Here is a 21,476-nt window from a genome sequence, read left to right as displayed (position 1 = left end):
TTGGTTGTGAGCATGCGTCTCTCGTCCAACATGACGTTATCTCTCTAATAACTTTTCCGACGGTGACGTCACAGACTATGGGTGACGTCCAATCAAGGGACGCTACTCTTCCGCTAATCTCATTCCCTATTCTTACACTCTTCCTTTTTGGAAGTCCGGACGTGTTCCAATCGCTGCACGAACTATGAATTCCAAAACCCAAGCGTGTAAGAAATCTTTTATTCTATCCCTCAATCGATTCCGATTTCGTAATCTTTGAATTGAAGACATTTTCAAATAATATACTTAAACGAGACTTCTTTTTGAACAAAGTCAAATTTCATTTAATTGTAACGCTTGATGATCTGACGTCACAAATGATATTATTGTAAACTTGACATAATTACGCGATAGATCTACTATTTATGGGGAGGGTTAGAATAATTTAGTTTTTGTCACTTTCTCTATGTCTATTACGATTGATAAAACTTATAAATTTAACCAAACTGTCTTTTTTTTTTTTTTTTCAATACAAATAAGATTTTGAGCATCGAAGTCACTCTGACACCCATTTTGAGAAAATTGCTCACACATTACAAATTCCTGCTCATCCTTCACTCTATGGGTTCCATTCCAGTTACTCACACAATCCTCCAAGCCCCCCCCCCCCCCCCCCCCCCCCCCCGTTCTCCCTTCACCTATCTCTCCGTCCATCTTTATTCTTCTCTCCATCGAACACGTACCCATACCCCATCAATCATCATTTCCTCCTCCTTCGCCTTCTCCTTTTCCTCCTCCTCCTCCTCGTCCTCTTCCTCCTCCATTCGATCATTCCTCTCAATTGTGAATTACTCTCCACAATAATATTCTCCACCCCTACCCTCGCCCCTTCCCTCCTTTAACGTCATCAGCATCATCATCATATTCTCACCCTGAAATTAAGAGACAAACCGCGAGAATTTGAAGTAGTGACAACACTGTCGATCTCTGGGAAAAACACGTTTTAACAATTTTGTCCAGAAAACTCATCCTTCAAATATCGATCGATTAAACGATTCTTATCTTGTGAAAATGATCAAACCTGTGACTTCCTTTAAGATTTTGCGAGAAGCCCCAGATTTAAGACGACGGTCGTTTTAATCGATCGATATTTGAAGGCCGAGTTTTCTGGCCAATTTTTTTTTATTCGGAGTATGACAGAATAGGGGCTTGGTTGAGGATAAGAAAATGAGGGGGAGGGGGGGGGGGGAACGGCAGGCGGAGGAATGGGGATGGGTGGGGGGGGGGGGGGGGGGGAGATGGCAGTTTGAATGGAAAATCGGAAAGGGTGGGCATTTATTGAACCGCAGTCATATCTAATTTCAACGCTTCCTCCCTAGTACCATGAAGTACTCAATAAAAAAGATAGCTCACCAGAACCACTCTACCACACACTTAGAAAACGCTTTTTATTTAATTTTAGCAATAGATTTTCACTCCAATATATCGTTTAATAAGGATTCCACCCCCTCCCCCCCCCCCCAACCCCCACCCCAACCTCCCACCCCTCTCAACCGCCACTCCTTCACCCTAAGATGCCAAAATGGTTTAACATGAGACATAGTTTGGATAAGAAAACCCCCAGATTTCTGGACAAAATGAAAAAGGCGATTGGTTTTTTGGGGTTTTTTGGGGGGCTCTTATTTCAAACGATATAGCAGTGCTGGATTTTGGCTATCTTGAATAGAAGGCTGTGTTTATTTGGTATCTTTGGTATTTTATCTAATGAAACCCGTGAGTATTAGCATGAGTACATGGAATGAAACCATTATGGCTATCATAGTGCTTTGTTGCTGTTTTTTGTTATGTTTTGTTTTGTTGTAAAAACAGTTTTATGCTGTTTGATTTGTTTTGTTTTTTTGTGCGTTTGGTGCGTGTGTGTATGTGTGTCTGTGTGTGTTTGTGTTTGTGTCTTTGTGCGTGTGTGTATGTGTTTGTGATTGTATTTTGGTTCATTCGTATTTTGTTTTGCGGAATGTTTGGTCAAAAAGGGAATGGATGAATAATCAGATAATATCTACGCATGTATTTTCAGTATATTGAGATAATCTATTTTGTATTCAACCAACGACAAAAACATGATGCTTACGGGAGCTATCATTTTGAGTAATACCGATTGGTGTGCTCAAAGTTTTTAAATGGATCCGCAAGTCATCATCATGATCATCGTCATCATCATTATCATCGTCGTCGTCGTCGTCAGCATTGCCATCATCATAGTCATCATCATGGTCATCGTCATCATCATCATCGTCGTCGTCGTCGTCAGCATTTCCATCAGCATCGTCATCATCATGATCATCGTCATCATCATCATCATCATCATCATCATCATCATCATCATCATCGTTGTCGTCATCATCATCATCATCATCATCAGCGTCGTTATCATCATCATCATCACCACCATCATCATCGACTACGTCGAGTCCCGACATCAACATCTGAATCTCGTTGCTTCATTGAGCAAGAAATTTCTCTCCCCCCCCCCCCCCCCCCTCCCCCTTCGCCCTTGCTCTTTTGGCTGCGCTGCACTGCGGCAAAGTTCTAGTTTATTTCGGTCTTTCTTCGAGAAAGACGCTGAAGGGAAAAAAAATCCCATGAGGATGAATAAAGGGATCTTTTTAAGTTATTCATTTTATTCTTGATTTATCAATTTTAAATCTATTGTAATTTCAATCTCATATTTTTTAAAATCAGATTTTGAAGCTACATGGATATTAAAGTCAATTTCAGCGATACATGACATTGTATTGGTTTCTCACTTTCTCCCTTGAGCATTTTATATCTTTGGAATTAAAAACATGATTTTGTCGATATTTGTTTTCGAATTTATTTTTTTTTAATGATGTGATATGATAAGATATTATATCACTTGCTTCCTGTTTTGGGTGGCAGTGTGGCTCAGCGGTACGGTCTTTGCTTCGTTCCCGAAATGTACCGAGTTCAATCACCCACCGCTGCTTTGTGTGTGGCAAGTCACCTCGCCCTAACTTAATTTGCGGCGCTGCCCTGCGGCTGACGCTTGGTTATTCCAGTCTTCCCTTGGAATAGAACCTAGGGACAAATTTCCTCTATGGGATGGATAAAGGGAATTTTATTTTTGTTTTAATTTTTTTTTTTTTTGGTCTCATCTTTGCTTTTCTATGATTTTTAACAAATTTACATCTTTTAGAATTTGGTTTGACCTGTCTGATTTGTTTATACGTTTTGTTTCGTTGATTGTTTTGTTGTTGTTGTTTTGTTTTGTTTTTTGTTTGTTTTTTTCGGTGTTTTTTGTTTACTTTTTGTTATGTTTTGATTTATTGCTTTTTGTTGTTGATTTTGTTTTTAAAGTTGTTTTTTATTGTTTTTCTTGGTGGGGGGGGGGGGTGGGCTGGATGTGGGGGGGGGCGGGGTATATTGTTTGTATCGGTTTAGTTCTTCTTTCTTTTTTTTTCTATCGCTAAGTCTTGTTTACAACTTCCACTCACTATCGGCAGATAACAAATATGGAATTAATGCAGCTGATTATTGGATAGTGGGCTTTTTTTCATTAATATCATTAAATGTCGTCATCATTTTCATTCTTTCGACTATGCAAACACGCCTTATGCATTTGATACATTTTAGTGTCTTTAATTAAGACTGAGAGCGTGGGTGGTTGGATATGCATTGTGGGTGATAATGGATGTGTCATTGAACGGAGACTCCGTGTGCTATTACTCTATTTCCTGGAGATTGTAATGATATGTCAAGATTTGCGTGGAATCCAGACACGCTTACATGGGTTTGTTAAGTCGTTGCCATAGCAACCCATGGCGTTTACAAGGGCTGTCACCGGTTGTGTTACAATGGCTCTCGCTCTATCTCTCTAGTCCTGTCATTGGTTTGTCGTTTAATTGTTATTGTTAGTTTTCTTTCTTTCTTTTTTAAAAGTATTTTTACATTTATTTCATATTTTTGATCTCTTATTCCTAATATTAAATTATCGTCGTACTATTACTACTCATCATCGTCGTCCTCGTCGTCCTCCTCCTCTTCCTTCCTCCCCTCGCCACCTCCTCTTTCTCCTTCTCCTCCTCCACATTCTCCTTCTTCTTCATCATCTTAATCTCCTTCCTTAGTTCTTTTGCCTGGGGATGTTCATCCCGACGAAAAAGAAATTTAAACTTATATAAAAACCTACTTGCAGCATGAAATTCTAAGTTATCTTTCTTTAGAATTCAACTCGAAATACCATACACTCTGACGTGTAGGTCTGATAACCCAAATCATTATGGCCTCATTGTTGCATTGGAAATCTCAAAAAATGACGTAAAATATAATCCTTTACAACAACGTTAAACTAAGCCCATAATTCAGTTCGGATGTCACATCTGCTTATATGTACACATCGCCTCAAAACGGTTATACGACTGAGTAAACCAAACTTATAAAAGGGGTTTTAACGTTAAAATGACCAGAAATATGATATTTTAGTTTTCCTATTAAAAAAAAAACATAAATAGTTTTCATTCTCCCCAATAAAACATTCAACCTGAATCCAAATTTAAAAATATACTTTCATATTTTTTCCCAACTTAAATCACCCCAGACATAATACCGTTTGGGGACGGTGGGTCAAAATAATATTTAATATTATCCTCACCACATATTTTCTCAGGCTATGGACTCTAACCCTCATTGTTTGTATTAGAACCACTCTAGACCCTTATAATACTCGCTTGTCATCATAATTTTCTCCTTTCTTTTTCCTTCTTGCCAAAACCGCCGTAGCTGGAAAAAAAAAACCAAACACTTTTTAACATGTTTGGCCAGAAAACTCAACCTCCAAATATCGATCGATTAAATTGACCCTCATCTTGTCAAAATATCTCAACCTGGGGTTTTAATAAAGTACCAGGTTGAGACTTGTTGACAAATTGAGTATCATTTTAATCAATTGATATTTGTAGAACCAGTTTTCTGGCCAAAATCTTTTTTAATGTGTTTTTTTTTCAATCCAGAGTAGGCCAAAATACTTGTCGAATGTTCCATAACAGAGTTGACTTCCCTGTGTGTTTCCAGTCCAAGTCTTGAATAATAATAATAATAATGCCTGGCCTGGCCTCTCCACGATGTCATGCGTTTACAAATCTCCAAAAAATAAAAACTCAACTGACATGGCGCTTTTGACCCAAGCACTAAAGACCTGACCCGCTTCTTTTCTTCATCCTCCTCTTCTTCTTCTTCTTCCTTTTCTTCTTCATCATTTTCGTCTTAAGCGGTGGCCATCTGGATCTCAAGTCTCAACGTAACCATCGTTCACGTGATTGCTTTACAATATTAATCATACAAATCTTCTCCTTAATATTAAGATATCTTTTTTTTTAACCAGTTAACTGCCGTACTCTTGTAAAACTAGTATTTAAAATTTGGCCAGAAAACTTGTCCTTCAAATATCGATTGATTTAAATGACTCTCATCTTGGCAAAAACTCCCAAATCTGGGATTAAGGAAGACTTCGTGAACTCGCAGGTTTGAGAATTTTTTTGTAAAGATGAGGGTCATTTAAATCCATCGATATTTGAAGGACAATTTTCTGGCCAAATTTTTAAAAACAAGTTTTTCCAACGTGCGGCAGTTAAATGGTTAAGATTAAAATATCTTCAACACAAAAAAGGAAGAAACAAAAGAAAAACCCAAACAAAACAAACAAACAAAAAAAAAACAAAAAAACAAAAAAAAACAAACAAAAACAGCCGTAACTGCCGGAAGAGTGGCTTAGCCTATATCATATTATCTCTACCCTTCATCGTTCCCGAGGTGGCGATTTTCCTAATCCGTCTTGAAGTTTGTGAATGGAATCGCTAGTCTCAAGATGCGATTAACAACTGTTTGTAATTTGCGTCACGAACTTCGGATTAAACTTGTCTCGAGGAAAAAAATAAGGAGATGGAGAGAAATGGCTAACGACAGCCTGGTAAATTGTGTTTTCTTTGCCCCTGGATAATTAATCTTTTCTTGAGATAACAATACGATACTCCACACGTCTTTGTTCAAGATATTATCGTGATCATTTCAGTAGAGCAGGGTATTGCACTGTGACCCGCAAGATCTCGGGTTCGAGCCCCGCTTCAGGCACTTTTGTTGTCGATTTTTTTCCCTGGACAAGATTATTATCTCCCAATTTGCTCACTCTGACGTCAAACGTTTGATTGATGAAGGAATATAAATAACCCATCAATCCGACATACTACTGTTTGAGGCTGTGGGTCGCATAGTAATGGAACATGTATAATGTAACAACTGTTCATTATTAAAAGGAACTTTCTTATAGTTTTATAACAAAATAAATTAATGAATAATTAAAGGCCTTGGCCATTTCTATATGCACGATATTTATTGCTCTATTTTGTCTGTTTTATTCAACAGTTTTCATGGTGGCTTTATGTTTTAATGGTATGGCATTCGCCTTGGACCGATAGGATCAGGGTTAATGACCCTTTTTAGGCGGCGCAAAGTTGAGTCCTTGGAAAATGCTCTTTACCTCCATTCTCTCAACGTAATAAGGTATAAAATGAATACTTGTCCAGTTAGTAACGGAGTGTCACTGCCAAGAAATATATATATATATATATATATATATATATATATATATATATATATATATATAGTGTACTATGGTCTCTTTTCTCGTCCTATAGTAAAGTGTTGCTGTTGGCTACGGACCTCTTGTATTGCCTTTGAGCACTTTTAGTGGATACTTTTCATATTTATTTGCTTTTTTTATTTTTATTTGTTATATTGGAGGGGGGGGGGGGGGGTTGTATCAAAAACGAAACGATGATATAAAAGTCATGTTTTCTAACCACCTGAACAAGTATGTATGAAAGGTGCCAGACGAAGCAAGAAAGAAAAATACAAGAAAATAAACAATCCCAAAAAATCAGTTTACCTCGATTTGGGATCAAACCTCAGACCTTCTGATTACCGATCAGACGTACTACCATTACACCACAGAGTAGGCTCCCGATAGTTGGGATAATTTTAATACATATATTCTTCAGAAGGGTACGCGTTTTACGCTGTGAACCCTCGCTTGTTCAGATTTGTATCTTACACATGTAGTGCCTGCTCCCTGGTTTCTTAATCTGATGTATCCTAACCATGATCATTTTCAAAGCACAAATTATATTACCTATTGTTTGCTTTGTTTTATTTTGCTTTTCTTTCAACAACTTTCCATTTCCTCTCAATGTTTTTACATTTTCTTTGTATCCATCCATAACAATTTCCATAACCAGCCTTTCCTTCCATGTATTGTTATGTTTTTACTGTCAACAACTAATCCTTTCCCCCAAAGTTTTTACTTTTTCTTAGCCATGAAAGTCAAATATAACAGATCACAGACATGATACAAAAAGTCATACTCTATGACGTTGTCCTATTATTATGACAAGTACGCCGTACTCAGAAAAAAACCCATTTTAAATATTTTGGCCAGAAAACTCGCCCTCCAAAATTGATCGATTAAGATAAAATGAGCATCATCTTTCAAATAAACACGCACAAAAAAAAAACCCTTAGTTCCATGTTTGAATGGTGTTTTTTAATCTTTTTTTTTTAATTCTGTTATTATTATCTATTATTATTATTATTATTATTATTATTATTATTATTATTATTATTATTATTATTATTATTATTATTGTTATTGTATTATTGTTATTATTATTATGATTATTATTATTATTATTATTATTATTATGATTTATTATTATTATTATTATTATTATTATTATTATTATTATTATTATTATTATTATTATTATTATTATTATTATTATTATTATTATTATATTATTATGATTATGATGATTATTATTATTATTATTATTAATATTATTATTATTATTATTATTATTATTATTATTATTATTATTATTATTATTATTATTATTATTATTATTTTGGAAAGTTAAGTAAGATTAGGGTCATTTTAATGGATCAATAGACCAATTGAAGGATGCCTTTTCTGTTTAATATATGAAAAACGTGTTCGTTGAGAGCACGATAATAGTATGCCCACGCCACGATTGTTATTGTAAGTGTTATCAAAATGTATCAAAAACATCCCCTTCCCGCCTGACGTCCTCTCTCACTCATTATCATTACCTATCTCACACTATCTTGGTGAAGCAGAATTGCCAAATGGATTTTGCAAATAATGCTAAACAAGTCATGCTAAAAATGCAAAATGATCTAATTTCCCTGTAACTAAAAAAAACGTACTTTATCTCTAAAGCGGAGTTCAGATCAAATAGAGCATTAAAAAGAGAAAACCCACTAAATGTGCTCAAATATGTGTCAGATTGTCTTTTTAAAATCTTTTTTTTTTTCTGCTAAATTACATCTCATGAGTAGTAGAAGTTCTTCAGATCCATTAGACACGTGCAACCAGAGAATATCCCGTTTTCTGTAGCGTGAAATGGACAAGAAAAATTGCTTGCTACCCGTTTGACAGGACGCTACTTTATCGCAAAGTACTTTCCGCAAGATCTAACAGACCCAGCTACCCAATTACCGCTGGATGGACAAAGGGGGTCAGGAAAACAAAAACTACTTCTTCGTCCGAAATCCATTTCGGTCCATTTACGTGTGAAGCGAGTGCTCTAGCAACTGTCATCAAGATCCCCTTTTAAAAAAAAACACAAATAGTAGACGTAAATCCTTATTTTAAAAATCCCATTGCTATGAATGCCTGCCTTGATTCAATGAAAATCACACCGTGTCCTGTCAATTTTAATGGTGAAAATTAATATAGTATGTGACTTTTAAAAATCTTATTTTCCTATTGAACAACTAGAATTAAGAGAGATAGAAAAAATAATGCGAAAATAAATGAAATGCCAAAACTATAGCTGTAAAATTCTAAAATGCGTATGTCTGTGAGAGAAAAAAAAAAAAAAACAACAACAACAACAAAAATGTTTCCATTATCAAGTGTTGTAATAAACACCAAGTTTTAGAATTTGGCATACACATCTTCAAACTGGCAATAATAATGCTAAAAAAAAAAAATCATTATCTTCTACTTTGTTTTGCTTCCTCCTTCCGCTCCCTGGTATATTTTGGACTGGCGTGTCATTGGTTGGGATCGTAAACATTCGTCACTTCCTGTCTCGGCCATTTATATATTATGAGATTCTGCACATCCTTTGTTTCGTTTTGTCCTATTTGTTTTGTTTTTAGATTACATTTTTCTTCACTCCTTTCCATCTGTCGTTCCTCTATCTATCATTACTCTAGAGTTTTGAAATATATATCTGTCCTGCTGTCTCAAAACGGTTTTACGTCGGGGTGTAAAAGATGAAGAAAAGTGGTTTTAAAGTTTAAATAATCATAGATATGACATTTTTCTTTTTAGCTCCTGAAAAATTGATAAACAAAGCAAAAATTGTATTATGACACTCGCTTTCGGTTTGGAAGGTCCTGGGTTCGAGCCTCGCTCGGCGCATAGTTGAGTCCTTGGAAAAGGCTCTTTATTCACATTCTCTCACCGTACTCAGGTGTAAAATGAGTACCTGGCCGTTAACAACGTTGTCTCTGTCAGAAAAAAAATATAAAATCGCCTTCCAGGCGTCATTTCTTGTCCTAAATGTTAAATGTTGCTGTTGGACAAGGGCCCATTGTAAAGCGCTTAGAGCACGTTTAGTGGATATAGCGCTATATAAAAGCTCAATATTAAATACTATCGTACTTTAAAAAAAAAATTAAACAATACGAGTGGTATTTAAAATCTAGACCAGAGATATTGCCCTTCATATATATATATAGATTAAAATGACCTTCATCTTCCGTCCTCTTCGTTTGAGAGTCTTTGGCAATTTGAGGGTCATCGATATGGAGACGAGTTTTACGACCAAAATTTCAAATACTTGTTATGTTTTGTTTTGTTCTTTGTTTGTTTGTTTTATTTTGTTTTGTTTTTGTTTTTGTTTTGTTTTTTGTTTTATTGTGTGTGTGTGTTTTTTTTTTGTTTTTTTTTTGGTATTTTTTTTTTTTTTGGGGGGGGGTTGAGGGGGTGTTTTTTTTTTTTTTTTTTTTTTTTTTTTGGGGGGGGGGGGGGTTGTTTGTTTGATATAGTTTTTGTTGGGGGTTTTTTTTTCAGAGTACGACAGTTTTACACAAGTCTACTATTTTGGCTTCAATTTTACCATCTAAACCGATCCAACATGATACTGTGATGACGTGATGGGTTATATATGATATGGTCAACCGTTTGGACTATCAAGTTGGTTTTTTTTTAATTTTAAAAATTGTAACTTTCACAGGGTAGTAAATCATTTCTACTGTCCGTTTAACTTTACAAAATAAATTGGGGTAGATTCCAGCTTTATGCAATTCATGGCTCTAAAAGAAGACTTTATTTCAGTAACTGTCAACCTTTCTTTGAAATCTTACAAACCTCAAACTTTTACTAAAAAATAGACCCCAGTCTTCATAATACACTAAAATAGTATCGATCTTAATGGGGGAAAATATATCATTGGGTAATAAACATGATATTAAAACATGATGTCCATATTGAGACATTGGGTAACATTATATATCAATCCTGCCCATGGTCGGAGCTCTGATCCGCCCAAAATTAAATAAAACATGGTGCGCAAAGCTCGTATGTATAATTCAGAAATTTGATCCGCCGATCGTGAAAATCGGGACTTCATAGGTTTGATCCGCAACCATCGAAATGTAATTTCCTCACCTAGTTCATCTCCACATAGTACCACTTCGAGACGATGGGTCAAGAATTTCCTGATTCAACTAATTTTCTACTTTATAAACTCATTTTTTTATATCTTCTTCCTTCCGACATAATACCCGACTGGCATGGTGGGCGACGAATTTTCTTTAATTTTTCCAAATCCTATTGACTACCTAACCCTCTCCCAAAATCCAAGACATAAAACCGACGTGACAAATTAGGGAGCAGGCACTGGTGTAAGGGCAGCGTGGCTCAGCGATTCGGTCTTTGCTTCGCACACTAAAGGTACCGAGTTCGATCACCCGCTGCTGTGCAGTGTGGCCTTGAGCAAGTCACCTCGCCCTAGCCCTAATTTGCGGCTGCACTGCGGCTGACGTCTGGGTTATTTCAGTCTCCCCTTGGAAAATATCCTAGAGACAAATTCCCCCCATATGGGATGAATAAAGGGAATTAATTTAATTTTATAAATATCTTGAAAAGTATTATGAAACAAAGCCAGACAAAGCAAGAAATAAAAAAAAAAACCACAAGAAAGAAAAGAAAAAAAAACATCCCAAAATATCAGACTTCCTCGACTGGGGATCGAACCTTAGAACTCCAAATTCGATCCCCAGTCAGAAAGACTGATTTTTTGGGATTGTTTTTTTTTTTTCCTTGTATGCTTTTTTTTTATTTTGTCTAGAACTGTTTCATACACACTTTTTCAGATCCCCAAAACTCTAAACCACTGATGACGACTAATGATAGCTCACACATAGCAACAAATACAACACTGCTGTACTATGGCAGAAACACGTTTGTGAAATTTTGGCCAGAAAACTCGGCCTTCAAATATCGATTATTTAAAATTACCCTCATCTTGCCAAAAAAAAAAAAAACCCTCTCAAACCTGGCACGTCGCGGAAGTCCCAGGTTTGAGAAGGGGTTTTTTTTTGGGAAGATGAGGGGTCATTTCAATTAATCGATATTTAAAAGATGAATTTCCTGGCCAAAATTTTAAATACGTGTTTTTTCAGGGTATCGCAGAACAGTCAACATTTTATTTTTGAGCGTGCAAACATCAAGATCTCTTTCACGACACGAAGAACGCGGTGGCTTTTTAGTATGGGGAGATTCTGATAAAAGGGTGAGCAAATCCTAGCTATGAATAAGACGCGAATTGTGAATGAATGATAATAATGATATCTGAGATGGAAGAAGATATTAATGTTAGAGCTGATGAGCCACAAGATTGCCAGATGGATTTTACAAAAAAAAGCCAAAAAAAAAGGAGGAAAGTCAGAGAATAAAATAAAGGGCAAAATAGTGTTTTTAAAAATCTAAATTAAAGCCACATCCTTTTTTTACTAGATTAATGCACTTGATAGGCGAAATATATCTTTATATGTTTAGCCTAATACCATGTGTAAATGTTGATGAACTGAAAATGTTGTATTGCTTTACCAGTTTATAGTAACAATTTGAACATGAAAAGGTAATTTTAATGCTTTAATTTGAATGTTGATTAACTAAAATTAAGTGATTTTAGTTTTAAAAGTGCCAAGAAAATGCAATATTGCCAAATCTAGTTTGTTTTCCCCCTTGAAAGACAGATTTTTAAAAAGCCAAATATCTGACACAAAAAACGCCAAACTGGCAACTTGAATGAACCACTGAGTGGCTGGTCGCCTTTGGAGTGATGACAAGATAGGGAGGGACAAAGTAGCTGTTGATTGAAGGGTCTTTATGGGGAGGAGGCTGTTAGCCCTTAAGGGAGGGGGGGGGGGGCGAGAGGGAAGGGGAAAGGGAAAGGGTAGGGGGGGGGGGGGGAGGGACATTTTTGAGGAGTTCCAGTTAGTGTTGTGATAATTCTACATCCACCCTTAGGCACATTTGTGACCCATCGTGCCAATATGGTTTTAGGTCAGACGAATGAAGTCTTGGTACAGAACATTGGGGTTAAGGAATATCTTGACTATAATTACAAGGAGATGTTCAACGAGTGTCTTTTTGTATGCAAAGGGAGCGATAATAAATTTCTTTTTAAGTCTAGTTGTTTTGCTATAGTTGTGTCAGTGCGATAAATTTCTTCTTTCCTCTCTTATAATGGCCTCGCTCTTCCGTGCACGATGTATCATCACTCATCACACACCAAAAGCAGCGTTCTATAGGGGAAAAAAAGTATAAAGCTGAAAAGTGCATCTTGTGTTTTATATCTGTAGTTTAGCTCTGTCCTTACCGATCGATCATTTTTAGTATTTTCCACACGAAAATGACAGACTTACCCAGCATAAAAAAATATATTAAAAAAAAAAAACTCAAACAATCTCTTTACAAAACAACTTTATGTTCTTATTTATCAAACAAAGATCATTGCGAGGTACAAAATAAATCTGAATAAGAAAAATGTATATTGTGTCTTAACAAATGTGACGATTTTGCTCTAGGTGGTAGGGATAGGGTTAAGGTCAAGACATTAGGTGCTTTGTTAATGGTATTATCAAAACTTCCTAAATTGCATAGTATTTCATAGTACAATGTAAAAATAAAAATCGTCTTGATTGTCCTCATCGTCATCATCTTCGTCAATATCATAATAATAATAATAATAATCTTTATTGTCCAAATTAAAGGCAATTCATGTGAGGTAAACAATGCTCAGTTTGGTTCATGGTATGAACATCAACACGTTTACAAATACAGACACAGCCATACACGAACATACACGCTTGCACATTGTTTCTACACATGTATACAAAAGAAATGAGCGTACATATATACACATATACATACATACATACATACATACATACATACATACATACATACATACATACATACATACATACATACATACATGCAGACATACATACAAACCAGCATACCATCGTATATGCATGCCTACATACATACATACATACATACATACATACATACATACATACATACATACATACATACATACATACATACATACATACATACATACATTACATACGTACATACATACATACACACATACACACAGACAGACAGATAGAACGATACAATATATTTGCTGGGACAGCAGATAACCATATTATAAATATAGTGTCTTATATTAAGAAGAAGATGGCAATGATTGTGATGATGATGATGATGATGGTGATGACGATGACGACGACGACGACGATGATGATGACCACGATAATGATGATGATGATGATGATGATGATGATGATGATGATGATGATGATGATGATGATGATGATGATGATGATAACGACGGCGGCAATGTCGTTGATGATGATTCACGCCACTGCTTCTCGTTATTTTCATTGGTTGTCTCATTTTTCCACAGAAGATTTGTTAATTAATTTTATGGCAGTTGGAATGAAGGTTGCCTTATGTCGATTTGTCCTACATTTTGCTTCTAGATACCGTCTTCCGGAGCGCAGAAGTTGGAATTTTTCGCTCAGCGGATGCCTCTTTTCGTTGATAATGTTAAAAGCTTTCTTCTCAACTGCATTAATATAAGTTGTGTCAAGGCTTCTAAGGTCGGTGTTAATTATTTTTGAAGCCTCTCTGAGGGTTCTATGTAGTTTGGATTTTTCTTTTGTTCCACAGCTTCCATACCACGTTGTGATGCCAAACGAAACGATACTCAATATTAATGACTTGTAGATTTGTATCATGGTCTTTCTGTTCACATTGAAAGACCTTAATTTTCTGAGTATATACAAGCGCTGGTTACATTTTTTGATGACATTGTTGGTGTGCGATTCAAATCTTAGACTGTTATCTATAATTACACCAAGGTATTTAAACGTTTCAACAATTTCAACCGCCTGATTGTTAATTTTTGTTATTTGTCTTGCTCTTTTTCCTATTTTTCTGTGATCAAACAGTTGTTCCTTTGTTTTTGTTACATTGAGCTCTAGACAGTTATCGGCACACCATTTGCTGAATTTACTAACTTGCTCAGTGTATTTAAATTCGGAGACGGAATCATTGAGCAGGCCGAGTATAGCGGTGTCATCAGCGTACTTGATGAGTTGGCAGTTATCAAAGCTAGCCACACAATCGTTTGTATAGGGGATGTAAAGTAGAGGTGAGCTTACACACCCTTGTGGGCATCCGTTTGAAAGAGTTTTTACTGATGATATATTTGAGCCTACTCTGACATGTTGGGGGCGATCAATGAGAAAGTTGTTATACCAGTTGATGAGGTACTGGGGAAGGTTTACAGCATGCAGTTTACTGATTAATATGTTGGTTTTCATTGTATTAAAGGCAGACGAAAAATCGACGTATAGGATTCGGCAGTAGTTGGCGGGTGAAACATCCAAGTGATTTGATATTGAATGCATCACTGTGAGGAGTGCGTCTTCCACACTAAGATTTTGTTGGTAGGCAAACTGATATGGATCAAGTATGTGTTGGTCATATATAAATTGCAACAGCTCTCTTTTCAGAATTTTTTCCAGACATTTCATAATAATTGATGTTAAAGCAACAGGTCTATAATCATTCAGCTGAGTTGGTGGATTCTTTTTGGGTACTGGAATTATAGTCGATGTTTTCCATATAATTGGGATTTTCTGTTCATTTATTGAACGTTGGAAAATAGGTAGGAAAGGGACAGCTAGTTGGTTGTTACAATTTGAAATAAGTTCCCCACTAAGTCCATCTGGACCTGGTGCTTTTTTCTTTTTACATAACTTTAGAACATCGATGACCGCCTCTTCTTCGATATCTGGCGGAGGAGACGTATTTTTTGTTATGATATTAATTTTTGAAAGTACGTTGTCAATGGTGTCGAATCGACAGTAAAACTTATTTAATTCCTCGATATTCATATGTGTGTCATTGTTAAAATCTGTCTTTTTGTTGTTAACGCCACCCATTTCTTTCATCATCCTCCACGCCTGCGATGCATTTGAATTTTTAAGGTTTGTTTCCATTTTATCTTTATATTTACGTTTTTCTTCATAAATTAACCTCTTTGTTTTTCTGCCTCGTGCTGCTTGATCTTGTCCCCACTCATATGAGCGATTTTCTTCATATTTATAAATAACTTAACTCGTTTGTTGACCCAAGGTTTGTTGTTGTTAAATATTTTAATCCTTTTAGTGTCCACACACAAATCACAACAGAAATGAATATAAGACGTGACAACATCAACCCACTCGTCCAGTGACTTGTTATCAGACATGAGTTCATCCCATATGTGCAGTCAAAACAACCTTGGAGTTTGTTTATATTTTCTGTTGACCAAAGACGAGTTTCTTTCACAATCGCTTTATGTTGTCTTAATTTTGTTTTGTAGGTTGGAATCAACAACACACTATTGTGATCTGAATTTCCTATTTTTACTTTTTGAACGCTTCTGTATGCATTTTTAATATTTGTATAGCACAGATCCAGGGTTTTATCTCGTCTGGTAGGAACAGAGACGTGTTGATAAAAAGAATTTATAGGAGAGTGATTGAAATCACCAAGAATTATTACGGGGGCATCAGGATGTTTTCGTAAAAAATTAAATGATTCCTCCTCAATTACCTGTAAAGCTGTGTTAGCATTCGCATCAGGAGGGACGTACACAGCAATGATATAAATAAGTGGGAATTCCCGAGGTAAATAGTGGGGTCTAAGAGAGAGGGAAATGAGCTCGATGTCCTTTTCACATAATGAGCATGTAGTTCTACAGCTTTTGCACCAGTTTTTGTTGACATACACACACATACCACCACCTTTTTGTTTTCCTGTCATTGAGCTATCTCTGTCACGCCTATGTATTATGAAATTTTCCAATTCTACACTTTTATCTGTGTCTAAGTCTGAAAGCCATGACTCTGTAAAACACAGTATGCTTGAGTTTTCATAATCAGGATCAAATTTACACAACGCGCTAATATTGTCCGCTTTGTTTCTGATAGATCGAACGTTTGAAAGTATAATCATAGGTAGTGGTACTTTACCAGTTCTTCGAATTCTTTGCTTGACGCCTCCACGTTTTCCTCGTTTTCTTTTCTTGATTGAAACAATAAAACCATTTCGATCATTTGTTTTGATTGTTGTTTGTCCAATATCAAGCAATTCGTTTTTTGTGTAGACGACGGTCGCCATATTGTTTTTATTTCGAACACAACAACATTGTTCACTCGTAGTAACTTTTCATGCTCTACACATGATTGAAATATGTACCACAAATAGAAATATTTAAATATAGTCATACCTGTATTCCAATTACAAATAATAGGTCCATATAAAAAAAAGCGATGGCAGATAATAACACAAGAATACAAACTTTTACTGATGAACAACAGAGCAATGAAAAACCAAGCGTCGCCATTGAGCGCCACCGGAAATCAGTCATCAGCTAGCCTGAACTTGGGATTGAACCTCGAATCTTCTGATTACCGACTATTTTTTTTAAAAAGAAATTATCCAATCATATCTGGGCAATCTTGTTGAAGAACTTTAAGTACGTTCAAAGGACATCGAATTTTTTTTTTTTTTTTTTTTTAATTATTTATTTATTTTTTTTCTGTGATGTTGGGATTTAACTTTAAAAATACAAAGAAAGAGATTATGGGGGAGTAGAGAGAGAGAGAGAGAGAGAGAGAGAGAGAGAGAGAGAGAGAGAGAGAGACAATGGGGGGGGGGCAAAAAGATTACTGACCCACGTCTCAGGCCAAGATAAGAAGAGCAAGGGAGACAACAGCGATAAAAAGTTATCCCCACTTGATTGCACACCGCATAAAATGAAACGCCTAGAGGTTATCGTATCAAAGGGGGACAATCCATAAAATGCAAATTATTTATGGACTTGGATCTGAGAGATGATATTATCAATGCATTGGAAGACAGGGGCGGAGGGGAAAGGGGGGGGGGCGGTGGGGGGGGGGGTGAGTATGGCGAGAGAAAATGTTTGGTTTCCCTAAAAGGTTATTAAAGGAAACCGCTTCAAACATTACATCTCTCAAGCAGAATGACGAGATGGTTTGTTTTATTTGCTGCCAAACATGACAACATACAAATTATAATAATGTCAGTTTGAATCGCAACAAGGGAGAAAAAAAAAAACGCATGTGTTATACTGCCGTACACTGAACAAACACATATATACAATTTTGGACATTAAGAAGACCTCGTTCATATGCCAATCGATTAAAATTACCCTCGTATTGCCAAAAAAAACAAAAAACTATCAAACCTGGGATTTCTTTGAAGGTTTCGCGAAGTTCCAGGTTTGGGAGTTTTTGTCAAGACGAGGATCATTTTAATCGATCGATATTTGAAGGATGAATTTTCTGGCCAAAGTTTTAAATCGGTAGGGATTTTTTTTCAGGTTACGGCAGTATAGCATTTGGGTTACATGTTTAATTTCCTTTCATTCCTGGCATTGTCTCGTCTTGTCATAAAGTCAAGCGATGTTAAGCGTGGTCAGTGGCCGGATAGGTGATAGCAATTATGAAAAATTATGGTCCCGTCGTTGTGTCCTTTGGTACGGCACTTCTACTACTACTACTACTACTACTACTACTACTACTACTACTACTACTACTACTACTACTACTACTACTACTACTATAAGAAGAAGAAGAAGAAGAAGAAGAAGAAGAAGAAGAAGAAGAAGAAGAAGAAGAAGAAGAAGAAGAAGAAGAAGAAGAAGAAGAAGAAGGATAGAAGAAGAAGAAGGATTAGAAGAAGAAGAAGAAGAAGAAGAAGAAGAAGAAGAAGAAGAAGAAGAAGAAGAAGAAGAAGAAGAAGAAGAAGAAGAAGAAGAAGAAGAAGAAGAAGAAGAAGAAGAAGAAGAAGGATTAGAAGAAGAAGAAGGATTAGAAGAAGAAGAAGGATTAGAAGAAGAAGAAGAAGAAGAAGAAGAAGAAGAAGAAGAAGAAGAAGAAGAAGAAGAAGAAGAAGAAGAAGAAGAAGAAGAAGAAGAAGAAGAAGAAATTCGGTCAGGAAAAGCAACGATGAAACCTCGGATCTGCTGCCAAAAGTTATCTGTGTGAATGATATAAATAGATGATGATAAAACCATTAGCAACCTTGAAACCTCAAATGTTCTACTATACAGATAGAGGGAGTTCCTCTGCTCCTAGAAAGAAACCAACCAAAATATCGGTTTCAAGACAAAAATATCTTTCGTTGAACAAACGGATAAATTAAAGAAAAAATAATATAAGTCTACCGAACTCTGAAGAAAAGAAAACACATTAAAAAATTAGTCCAGGAAACACGTCCTTCAAATACCGATCGAAAAAATGACCCTTATCTTGTCACATACTCTCAACGCTGGTACTTCTTTTGAAGTTTCGTTGAAGTCCCAGGTTTGGAAGTTTTTGCCAAAATGAGGGTCATTTCAATCGATCGGTATTTGAATGCCAAAATATAAAAATTGTGTTTGTTCAGGGTACGATAGAATTGATGTCTTGTCATTTTTAGAGGCTTCCATGAACAGATCTGTGCCTGCGTAACAATAAATATTACACCGAATAACAGAATATTTGAAGCATAAATCATGATGCATGAATCCTCATAAACCTCAAAACTCCCGTTACCACGCCGCCATTTTTGACCCCCCCCCCTCCCACCCACATACACACACACACACACACACACACACACACACACACACACACACACCTCTTTGCACTCAAATGAAACTTAAAGAAAAATAGAAATTACACAATATCCACTAAATTTACTCAAATCGCTTCACCCGAGGTCCCTAGCCAAAAGCAACACAAAACATGTATCTAGACAAGACATCATTTTTTTTTCGACAGAAAAAAGTACTCGTACAGCAAGAGAGAACGTGAGTAAAGACACTTTAACAAGGATCCAACTATGTGGCGCTCATAGTGGAACTCGAACAAGGTTTCTTCTTTCTATTTCTCCAGTCAAGGTCCAGGGTGCGCAGCCATAAAGCAGTCTGGACAATACCAGCGAATTGTAAACTTTCATTTATAATTTGTAAAATAGGATGGTGGAAAAGGAGAGGAATAAAATTAGATGGTACCATACTCGCTTGATCATAGCACACAGGATTCCAGTATGCTCTGCAATAAGGCATTCAGGAGCTGGGTAACCGAACTTTATAGATAGTTCGAAGATGACGTCACTCATGTCTTTGTTATTGCTTTTTGCCATCCGCGTTTATGAGTAAACTGTAATAACCAGACTATAGATAGTTTGCGCTTGGCTCAGAAGCTCATAACATTGCCATCCGGAAGTATAATGGACCAACACACAAAACTGTGTATCCATGAACGTTTATAGTCAGATTAATACAATTCAGTGAGCATTACTCATAAACGCGGATAGCAAAAAAACAAGAACAAACACATGAGTGACGTCATCTTCGAACTATCTATAAACGGTCATGGTTACACACAGTTTTGTGTGGCAATGTTGTGAACTTATTAGCCAAGTGCATACTATCTATAGATAGTGTGTGCTTGGCTCAGAAACTCACATTGCCATCGGAAGTATAAGGGTCCAACACACAAAACTATGTGTAACCTTAAACGGTTATAGCCTGGTTCATACACTTTTGTGAGAATTACTCATAAACATGGATGGCAAAAAAAAAACCAATAACAAAGACCTGCGTGACGTCAACTTCGTTCTATTTATATCATAATAAGTCGTTACCTTCCATGAGCATCGGATTTCGGCATGCTTGTATTCTAGCACGTTTTTTACTTCTCTTGAGAGCGTACTAGAATTCAGCGAGTACTGTACTCCTTGCAGAGGGTCAGAACCATGGTCAAAACTAGCCAAGGACCGGACGAAATGGAAGGGAAATGTCCAGGCCTTAGACAACAAAACAATTTTCTCATTCTGGTTTCTTGTGTACATCATGACGCGATTAAAGGACATTACTTTGTTGTGGCTATAAAATCATAACTCTTGTAGAGCTCGATTAGTTGGATACTTAGTGAAAAGGGATGCCTCATTCTTTGTTTTTGTTTTGTTTTATATTTTTGCTTTTTTTTTTTTTTTGGTCTTTTGTTTCTTTTGTTCTTTTTTATGTTCGTTTGTTTGGGGTATTTTGTTGTTTTTGTTTTGTTTTTTGTTTTTTGTTGTTTTTTTTTTCTTTTTATGTTTTGTTTTGTTTTTGTGCTTGTCTTTGTTTTTGTTTTGTTTTTTGTTTGTTTGTTTATTTGTGTGTTTGTTTGTTTGTTTGTTTGTTTTTTCTTTTTGTTTTTGTTTGTTTGCTTGTCTGTGTATTTGTTTGTCTGTTTGCTTGTTTTTTGTTTTTGTTTGTTTGTTTTTTTCTGTTTTTGTTTTTTGTTTTTTGTTGTTTTTTTTTTTTTTTGGTTCTTTAGTTTAATTTGCTAGATTGGTATAGTAAAGCGAAAGGGATAGGTATAATATTTCTGCACCTGATGGACGACAAAACACAATAGTGAATTTCGGACTTTGTTCAGCAAATACTTTCATTTCTTACTTAATTTGGAAAATCTTTCCTGTACCTACGTCCATATACCAAACAACAAATGATTCAACGTCACAGAGAATAGTGTGAGATTGTTTTAACTTATTTACATATTTATTGTTTTACTAAAATCGAAAGGTGGATACAAAGCCATGTAGCGATCATCAACTGAAAGAATGACAGGTTTTGAAATAAATGGAGCTTTCTTTATGGTAGATGTTAGGACATGACAAAAGAAAAAATAAAACTAGACATTAGCTGTCTTGTTAAAGGATATGTCAAAACAGTAGGAGCCAAGAATTAGAGCAAAGTGAA

At 35.9% G+C, this 21,476-nt stretch overlaps 1 protein-coding gene across 9 annotated transcripts in view; it reads right to left on the bottom strand.

Moving 5' to 3' along the window:
* LOC144965905 (uncharacterized) overlaps positions 1-21,476 on the bottom strand; it is a 152,659-nt gene that overhangs the window by 97,076 nt on the left and 34,107 nt on the right. The window lies entirely within an intron of this gene.

This window comes from Berghia stephanieae, chromosome 2, assembly GCF_034508935.2.
Source record: "Berghia stephanieae isolate SIO BIC M18660-M18661 chromosome 2, UCSD_Bste_1.3, whole genome shotgun sequence".
Taxonomy (NCBI): domain Eukaryota; kingdom Metazoa; phylum Mollusca; class Gastropoda; order Nudibranchia; family Aeolidiidae; genus Berghia; species Berghia stephanieae.
This window is presented reverse-complemented; position numbering and strand designations above follow the sequence as displayed.